Source organism: Arachis stenosperma, chromosome 1, assembly GCF_014773155.1.
Source record: "Arachis stenosperma cultivar V10309 chromosome 1, arast.V10309.gnm1.PFL2, whole genome shotgun sequence".
In the NCBI taxonomy this organism is placed as follows: domain Eukaryota; kingdom Viridiplantae; phylum Streptophyta; class Magnoliopsida; order Fabales; family Fabaceae; genus Arachis; species Arachis stenosperma.
In genome coordinates this window covers 100,353,266-100,362,756 of record NC_080377.1, presented here as the reverse complement: position 1 = coordinate 100,362,756, position 9,491 = coordinate 100,353,266, and the positions used below count along the sequence as shown (strand labels likewise).

General features: G+C 37.2%; 1 non-coding gene across 1 annotated transcript; it reads right to left on the bottom strand.

Moving 5' to 3' along the window:
- Positions 1-5,934: 5,934 nt before the first annotated feature.
- On the bottom strand, positions 5,935-6,038 carry LOC130952965 (small nucleolar RNA R71). Its single transcript, XR_009075143.1, has one exon. It is a non-coding gene; the product is annotated as a small nucleolar RNA R71 (small nucleolar RNA).
- Between the last annotated feature and the right edge of the window lie 3,453 nt (positions 6,039-9,491).

The window sequence follows — 9,491 nt, the reverse complement described above, 5'->3', positions numbered from 1 at the left end:
ACTCCATCTTTGTGGTGGAAAGAACTTTGCCAAGAAGGCATTGACTAGCTTTTCCCAAGAGTCCAGGCTTTCTTTAGGTTGAGAATCCAACCATATTCTAGCTCTGTCTCTTACAGCAAAAGGGAATAGCATCAGTCTATAGACCTCAGGGTTAACCCCATTAGTCTTGACTGTGTCACAGATTTGCAAGAATTCAGCTAAGAACTGATGAGGATCTTCCATTGGAAGTCCATGGAACTTGCAATTCTGTTGCATTAGAGAAACTAATTGAGGCTTAAGCTCAAAATTGTTTGCTCCAATGGCAGGGATAGAGATGCTTCTCCCATAGAAATCAGGAGTAGGTGCAGTAAAGTCACCCAGCACCTTCCTTGCATTGTTGGCATTGTTGTTGTTTTCGGCTGCCATGTGTTCTTCTTCCTTGAAGAATTCGGTCAGGTCCTCTAAAGAGAGTTGTGCTTTGGCTTCTCTTAGCTTTCTCTTCAGGGTCCTCTCAGGTTCAGGATCAGCTTCAACAAGAATGCCTTTGTCTCTGCTCCTGCTCATATGAAAGAGAAGAGAACAAGAAAATGTGGAATCCCCTATGTCAAAGTATAGAGATTCCTTGAAGTGTCAGAGGAAGAGAGAAATAGTAAGAAGAAGGAGAAGAAGAATTCGAACTTTGTTAGTTAGAGTTCGAATTGTGCATTAAGAAGGAGTAGTACTCCATAAATAGAAGGATGTGGGAAGGAGGGAAGAGAATTTTCGAAAATTCAATTAAAAGATTTTGAAAACATTTTGAAAATTTGATTGATAATTTTCAAAAATTACATGTGAAAAAGAAATCAAGTGATTTTTGAAAAAGATTTTGAAATTAGAAATCAAAAAGATTTGATTGAAAATTATTTTGAAAAAAAGATGAGGTTAAAAAGATTTGATTGAAAAGTTATGGTTTTAAAAAGATGTGATTGAGAAGATATGATTTGAAAACAATTTTAAAGGATATGATTTGAAAACAATTTGAAAGGATATGATTTTAAAATTAATGACTTGCCTAACAAGAAAAGATATGATTCAAACATAAAACCTTCCTTAACAGAAAAGGCAAAAAATGTTCAATCAAATCATTAATTGTTAGTAAGTATCTTTGAAAAAGGAAAGAAATTGATTTTGAAAACATTTGATTGAAAAGATATGATTTGAAAAAGATTTGATTTTGAAAAACTTTGAAAACTTGAAAAAAAATTTAATTGAAAACAAAATCTTCCCCCTAGCACCATCCTGGCGTTAAACGCCCAGAATGGTATACATTCTGACGTTTAACGCCCAAAATGCTACCTTTTTGGGCGTTAAACGCCCAACCAGGTACCCTGGCTGGCGTTTAAACGCCAGTCTGCCTTCTTCACTGGGCATTTTTGAATGCTCAGCTTTTTCTGTATAATTCCTCTGCAGTATGTTCTGAATCTTCAATTCCTTGTATTATTGACTTGAAAAGGCACAAATTAAAAATATTTTTGGATTTTAATTATCAAAATGCAACAAGAATCAAATAACAATGCATGCAAGACACCAAACTTAGCAGTTTGTGTACTACTGACACTATATGAGACCCAGAAACTCAAGCCAAAAGAATTCAAAGATCAAAACAAAGAACTATATGCATGAATTCGAAAAAATATAACAAAAACATGCATTTGACACCAAACTTAAGATGAGACTCTAGACTCAAACAAGAAACATCAAATATTTTTGGGTTTTTATGATTTTGCAATTTTTTTGTGTTTTTCGAAAATTAAGTGGGAAAAGGTATCAAAATCCTTAATGAGAATTCCAGGAATCAGTGCAATGCTAGTCTAAGACTCCGGTCCAGGAATTAGACATGGCTTCACAGCCAGCCAAGCTTTCAAAGAAAGCTTCGGTCCAAAACACTAGACATGACCAAAGGTCAGCCAAATCTTAGCAGATCACTGCTCCAAAAGCAAGATTGATGAAAATCAACAAGCTCTTGTGGTGATAAGTTGAAACCTCGGTCCAATCAGATTAGACATGGCTTCTCAGCCAGCCAGATTCCAACGAATCATCATGAAACTCTAGAATTCATCTTCAAGAATTTCGAAAAAAAAATAAATACCTAATCTAAGCAACAAGATGAACCGTCAGTTGTCCAAACTAGAACAATCCCAGGCATTGTTACCAAAAGCTTGCTCAAAACTTGAACAATCCCCGGCAACGGCGCCAAAAACTTGGTGCGCGAAATTGTGAATACTACAACTTCACACAACTAACCAGCAAGTGCACTGGGTCGTCCAAGTAATACCTTACGTGAGTAAGGGTCGATCCCACGGAGATTGTTAGCATTGAAGCAAGCTATGGTCATCTTGTAAATCTTAGTCAGGCAAACTCAAATGTATATGATGATGAACGAAAATAACATAGAAGATAAGGATAGTGATACTTATGTATATCATTGGTGTAAGAGCTTCAGACAAGCGTATGAAGATGCCTTCCCTTCCGTCTCTCTGCTTTCCTACTGCCTTCATCCAATCCTTCTTACTCCTTTCCATGGCAAGCTCGTGTAGGGTTTCACTGTTGTCAGCAGCTACCTCCCATCCGCGCAGTGAAAGCTAATGCACGCACTCTGTCACAGTACTGCCAATCACCGGTTTGGTTCCCTCCCCTACCGGAATAGAATCACTCTTTTGCGTCTGTCACTAACGCCCAGTAGGTTACAGGTTTGAAGCATGTCACAGTCATTCAATCATTGAATCCTACTCAGAATACCACAGACAAGGTTAGACCTTCCGGATTCTCTTGAATGCCGCCATCAGTCCTTGCCTATACCACGAAGACTCTGATCTCACGGAATGGTTGGCTCGTTTGTCAGGCGAGCACTCGGTTGTCAGGCGATCAACCATGCATCGTGCAATCAGGAATCCAAGAGATATTCACTAAGCCTCAGATGCTTGTAGAACAAGAATGGTTGTCAGTCACCTTGTTCATGGGTGAGAATGGTGATGGGCGTCAATCATCACCTTCATCATGTTGAAGAACAAGTGATATCTTGGACAAAGAATAAGCGGAGTTGAATGGAAGAACAATAGTAATTGCATTAATACTCGAGGTACAGCAGAGCTCCACACCTTAATCTATGGTGTGTAGAAACTCCACCGTTGAAAATACATAAGAACAAGGTCTAGGCATGGCCGAATGGCCAGCCTCCCAAAGAGGGTTCAATCATAAAAACATGATCAAAAGATTCTCTCTATCTCCCTAATACAATAGTAAAAGGTCCTACTTATAGATAACTAGTAGCCTAAGGTGTACAAAGATGAGTAAATGACATAAAAATCCACTTCCGGGCCCACTTGATGTGTGCTTGGGCTGAGCAATGAAGAAATTTCGTGTAGAGACTCTCCTTGGAGTTAAACGCCAGCTTTAGTGCCAGTTTGGGCGTTTAACTCCCAATTAGGTGCCAGTTCCGGCGTTTAACGCTGGAATTTCTTGAGGTGACTTTGAACGCCGGTTTGGGCCATCAAATCTTGGGCAAAGTATGGACTATTATATATTGCTGGAAAGCCCAGGATGTCTACTTTCCAACGCCGTTGAGAGCGCGCCAATTGGGCTTCTGTAGCTCCAGAAAATCCACTTCGAGTGCAGGGAGGTCAGAATCCAACAGCATCTGCAGTCCTTTTGAGTCTCTGGATCAGATTTTTGCTCAGGTCCCTCAATTTCAGCCAGAAAATACCTGAAATCACAGAAAAACACACAAACTCATAGTAAAGTCCAGAAAAGTGAATTTTAACTAAAAACTAATAAAAATATACTAAAAACTAACTAGATCATACTAAAAATATACTAAAAACAGTGCCAAAAAGTATACAAATTATCCGCTCATCAGCATCCTAAAGCTGGCTGGCTATTAAGCCATGTCCAACCCTTGGATTGGAGCTTTAGGCTAACATTGAAAGATTCCTGGAATTCTTCTTAAAAATTTTGAATTTCTTATTTCCTTTTTCCTATATATTTTTCAAAAATATAATAAAAGAAAATACAAAAATTCATAAAATCATAAAAACCAAAAATATTTTGTGATTCTTGTTTGAATCTTGTGTCATGTTTTAAGTTTGGTGTCAATTGCATATTCATCTTGATCTTGCATTTTTCGAAAATTCATGCATTCATAGTGTTCTTCATGATCTTCAAGTTGTTCTTGGTAAGTCTTCTTGTTTGATCTTTAAATTTTCTTGTTTTGTGTTGTATGATGTTTTTCATGTGCATTTTTGCATTCATAGTGTCTAAGCATTAAAGATTCCTAAGTTTGGTGTCTTGCATGTTTTCTTTGCATAAAAAATTTTTCAAAAAATATGTTCTTGATGTTCATCATAATCTTCAAAGTGTTCTTGGTGTTCATCTTGACATTCATAGTGTTCTTGCATGCATCATGTGTTTTGATCCAAAATTTCTATGTTTTGGGTCATATTTGTGTTTTTCTCTCTCATCATTAAAAAAATTCAAAAATAAAAAAATATCTTTTCCTTTTTTCTCTCATAATTTCGAAAATTTGAGTTGACTTAGTCAACAATTTTTAAAATTAGTTGTTTTTTAAAAGTCAAGTCAAATTTTCAAATTTAAAAATCTTATTTTTTTCAAAACTTTTTCAAAACTCAAATCTTTTTCATTTATCTTTTATGATTTTCGAAAAATTTCAAAAATTATTTTCAAAATCTTTTCTTAATTTTATTTCAAAATTTTCGAAACTTAACTAACAAGTAATGTGATTGATTCAAAAATTTGAAGTTTGTTACTTTATTGTTAAGAAAGGTTCAATCTTTAAATTCTAGAATCATATCTTTTAGTTTCTTGTTAGTCAAGTAAATTAATTTTAATTTTAAAAATTAAATCTTTTCCAACCATATTTTTTAATCATATCTTTTTATCATATCTTTTTCAAAAATTTGATTTCAAAATATCTTCTTATCTTCTTATATTTTCAAATTTGATTTTCAAATCTTTTTCAACTAACTAATTGACTTTTTGTTTGTTTCTTATCTTTTTCAAAACCACCTAACAACTTTTCTCTCTCCAATTTTCAAAAATACCTCCCTCTTTTTCAAAAATTCTTTTTAATTAATTAATTGTTTCAAATTTTAATTTTAATTTTAATTCCCTTTTAATTTTCAAAAATCATTAACTCCTTTTCAAAATTATTTTTGAAAACTTCTGTCTCTCATCTTATTCTATTTATTTATTCATTTACTAACACTTCTCTTAATCTCAAATCACTGCCCCTATCCTCACCCTTGTGTTTGGATTATTCATTCTTCTTCACTCTTATTCCCTTTCTTCTTCTACTAACATAAAGGAATCTCTATACTGTGACATAGAGGATTCCTCTTCCCTTTCTGTTCTCTACTTTCTCATATGAGCAGGAATAAGGAAAAAGGCATTCTTGTTGAAGCTGATCCTGAACCTGAAAGGACTCTGAAGAGGAAACTAAGAGAAGCTAAATTAGAACAATCCAGAGATAACCTTACTGAAATTTTCGAACAAGAAAAGGATATGGCAGCCGAACCCAACAACAACAATGCAAGGAGGATGCTTGGTGATTATACTACACCTACTTCCAATTTTGATGGAAGAATCATCTCAATTCCTGCCATTGGAGCAAACAATTTTGAGCTGAAACCTCAACTAGTTGCTCTAATGCAACAAAACTGCAAGTTTCATGGACTTCCATCAGAAGATCCCTACCAGTTTTTAATTGAGTTCTTGCAGATCTATGAGACTGTTAAGACTAACGGAGTAGATCCTGAAGTCTACAGGCTCATACTTTTCCCTTTTGCTGTAAGAGACAGAGCTAGAACATGGTTGGACTCACAACCTAAGGATAGCCTGGACTCTTAGGATAAGCTAGTCACGGCCTTCTTGGTTAAATTCTTTCCTCCTCAAAAGCTGAGCAAGTTTAGAGTGGATGTTCAGACCTTCAAGCAAAAAGATGGTGAATCCCTCTATGAAGCTTGGGAAAGATACAAGCAGATGACCAAAAAGTGTCATTCTGACATGTTTTTAGAGTGGACCATGATAGATATATTCTATTATGGTCTGTCTGAGTTTTCTAAGATGTCACTGGACCACTCTGCAGGTGGATCCATTTACCTAAAGAAAACACCTGCAGAAGCTCAGGAACTTATTGAAATGGTTGCAAATAACCAATTTATGTACACTTCTGAGAGGAATTCCGTGAATAATGGGACGCCTCAGAGGAAGAGAGTTCTTGAAATTGATGCTCTGAATGCCATATTGGCTCAGAACAAAAATGTTGACTCAGCAAGTTAACATGATTTCTCAAAGTCTGAATGGATGGCAAAATGCATCCAATAGTTCTAAATAAGCATCTTCTAAAGAAGAAGCTTATGATCCTGAAAACCCTGCAATGGCAGAGGTAAATTACATGGGTGAACCTTATGGAAACGCCTATAATTCTTCATGGAGAAATCACCTAAATTTCTCATGGAAGGATCAACAAAAGCCTCAACAAGCCTTTAATAATGGTGGAAGAAACAGGTTTAGTAATGGCAAGCCTTTTCCATCATCTTCTCAGCAACAGGCAGAGAATTCTGAGCAGAGCACCTTTAACTTGGCAAATATAGTCTCTAATTTGTCTAAGGCCACTTTAAGCTTCATGAGTGAAACAAGGTCCTCCATTAGAAATTTGGAGGCACAAGTGGGCTAGCTGAGTAAGAAAGTCACTGAAACTCCTCCTAGTACTCTCCCAAGCAATACTGAAGAGAATCCAAAAAGAGAGTGCAAGGCCATTGATATAATCAATATGGCCGAACCTAGAGAGGAAGGGGAGGACGTGAATCCCAATGAGGAAGATCTCATGGGACGTCTCCCAACCAATAAGGAGTTCCTTATTGAGGATCCAAAGTAATCTGAGGCTCATATAGAGGCCATAGAGATTCCATTAAACCTTTTTCTGCCATTCATGAGCTCTGAAGACTATTCTTCCCTTGAAGAGAATGAAGATGTAACTGGAGAGCAAGTTGCTCAATATCTAGGAGCTATCATGAAGCTGAATGCTAAGTTATTTGGTAATGAGACTTGGGAAGGTGAACCTCCCTTACTCATTAGTGAACTAGATACCTGGGTTCAGCAAACTTTACCTCAAAAGAGACGAGATCCTGACAAATTCGTAATACCCTGCACCATAGGCACCATGACCTTTGAAAAAGCTCTGTGTGACCTAGGGTCAGGTATAAATCTTATGCCACTCTCTGTAATGGAGAAGTTGGGAATCATTGAGGTACAGCCTGCCATATTCTCATTACAAATGGCAGACAAGTCAGTAAGACAAGCTTATGGATTGGTAGAGGACGTGTTAGTAAAGATTAAAGGCCTTTACATCCGTGTTGATTTCATAATCTTAGACACTAGGAAGGAGGAGGATGAATGCATCATCCTTGGAAGACCTTTCCTTGCCACAGCAGGAGCTGTGATAGATGCTAACAGAGGAGAATTAGTCCTTCAATTGAATGGGGACTACCTTGTGTTTAAGACTCAAGGGTGTTCTTCTGTATACATGGAGAGGAAGCATGAAAAGCTTCTCTCAGTACAGAGTCAAACAAAGCCCCCACCATCAAACTCTAAGTTTGGTGTTAGTAGGCCACAGCCAGACACTAAGTTTGGTGTTGAATCCCTACATCCAAACTCTAAGTTTGGTGTTGGGAGTCTACAACATTGACCTGATCACCTGTGTGGCTCCATGAGAGCCCACTGTCAAGCTATTGACATTAAAGAAGTGCTTATTGGGAGGCAACCCAATTTTTATTTATCTAATTTTATTTTATTTTTATTGTTCTTTTATGTTTTATTAGGTTCATGATCATGTGGAGTCACGAAAAAATACTAAAATTAAAAACAGAATAAAAAATAGCAGAAGAAAAATCACACCCTGGAGGAAGGACTTACTGGCGTTTAAACGCCAGTAAGGAGCATCTGGTTGGCGTTCAACGCCAGAACAGAGCATGGATCTGGCGTTGAACGCCAGAAACAAGCAGCATCCTGGCGTTTGAATGCCAGGAATATACCCTGAGGAGAGCTGGCGCTGAACGCTAGAAACAAGCATGGAACTGGCGTTCAACGCCAGAAACATGCTGCAATTGGGCGTTGAACGCACAACATAAGCATCACTTTGTCGTTTAAATGCCAGAATTGTATGCAAAGGCGTTTTACATGCCTAATTGGTGCAGGGATGTAAATCCTTGACACCTCAGGATCTGTGGACCCCACAGGATCCCCACATACCTCAACTCACCTTCTCTCTTCTTCACCAATCACCTTAATCCCTCTTCCCCATCACTTCTTTACCACTCAGATCCATCCATCTCTTTCCCACCCAATCCCACCCATATGGCCGAAACATACACATCTCTCCCTCTCCTCCATATCTTCTTTTCCTTCCATTCTTTCTTCTTTTGCTCGAGGGCGAGCAATATTCTAAGTTTGCTGTGGTAAAAGCATAGCTTTTTTTTGCTTTTCCAAAACCATTGATGGCACCTAAGGCTAGAGAAACCTAAAAAAAAAAAGAGAAAAGGGAAGACAATTGCTTCCACCTCTGAGTCATGGAAGATGGAGAGATTCATCTCAAGAATCCATAGCTCAGTAGTAGAGCATTTGACTGTAAATCAAGAGATCCCTGAGATACCTCAGGGGATACATGTTCCTCCACATAATTATTGGGAGCAACTAAGGATAGGAGCACCAAAATCACTAGGGATCAAGCAACAAAGGCAAGGAAGAGACATAGAGGAGCTCAAAAAGCACCATTGGTCCTTCAAGAAGGCGCCACCCTCACTAAGGTGGACTTATTCCTTAACTTCCTTGTTCTTAATTCTCTGTTTTTCAATTTTTAAGCTTTATGTTATCTATGTTTGTGTCTTTATTACATGATCATTAGTATGTAGTAACTATGTCTTAAAGCTATGAATAATTTCATGAATCCTTCACCTTTCTTAAATGAAACATGTTTTTAATACAAAAGAACAAGAAGTACATGAGTTTCGAATTTATCCTTGAATTTAGTTTAATTATATTGATGTGGTGACAATACCTTTTGTTTTCTGAATGAATGCTTGAACAGTGCATATTTTTGATCTTGTTGTTTATGAATGTTAAAATTGTTGGCTTTTGAAAGAATGATGAACAAAGAGAAATGCAATTGATAATCTGAAAAATCATGAAATTGATTCTTGAAGCAAGAAAAAGCAGTGAATAGCAAAAGCTTGCGAAAAAAAAGTGGCGAAAAAAAAGAGAATAATAGAAAGAAAAAGAAAAAGCAAGCAGAAAAAGCCAATAGCCCTTAAAACCAAAAGACAAGGGTAAGAAGGATCCAAGGCTTTGAGCATCAATGGATAGGAGGGCCCAAGGAAATAAAATCCAGGCCTAAGCGGCTAAATCAAGCTGTCCCTAACCATGTGCTTGTGGCATGCAGGTCCAAGTAAAAAGCTTGAGAT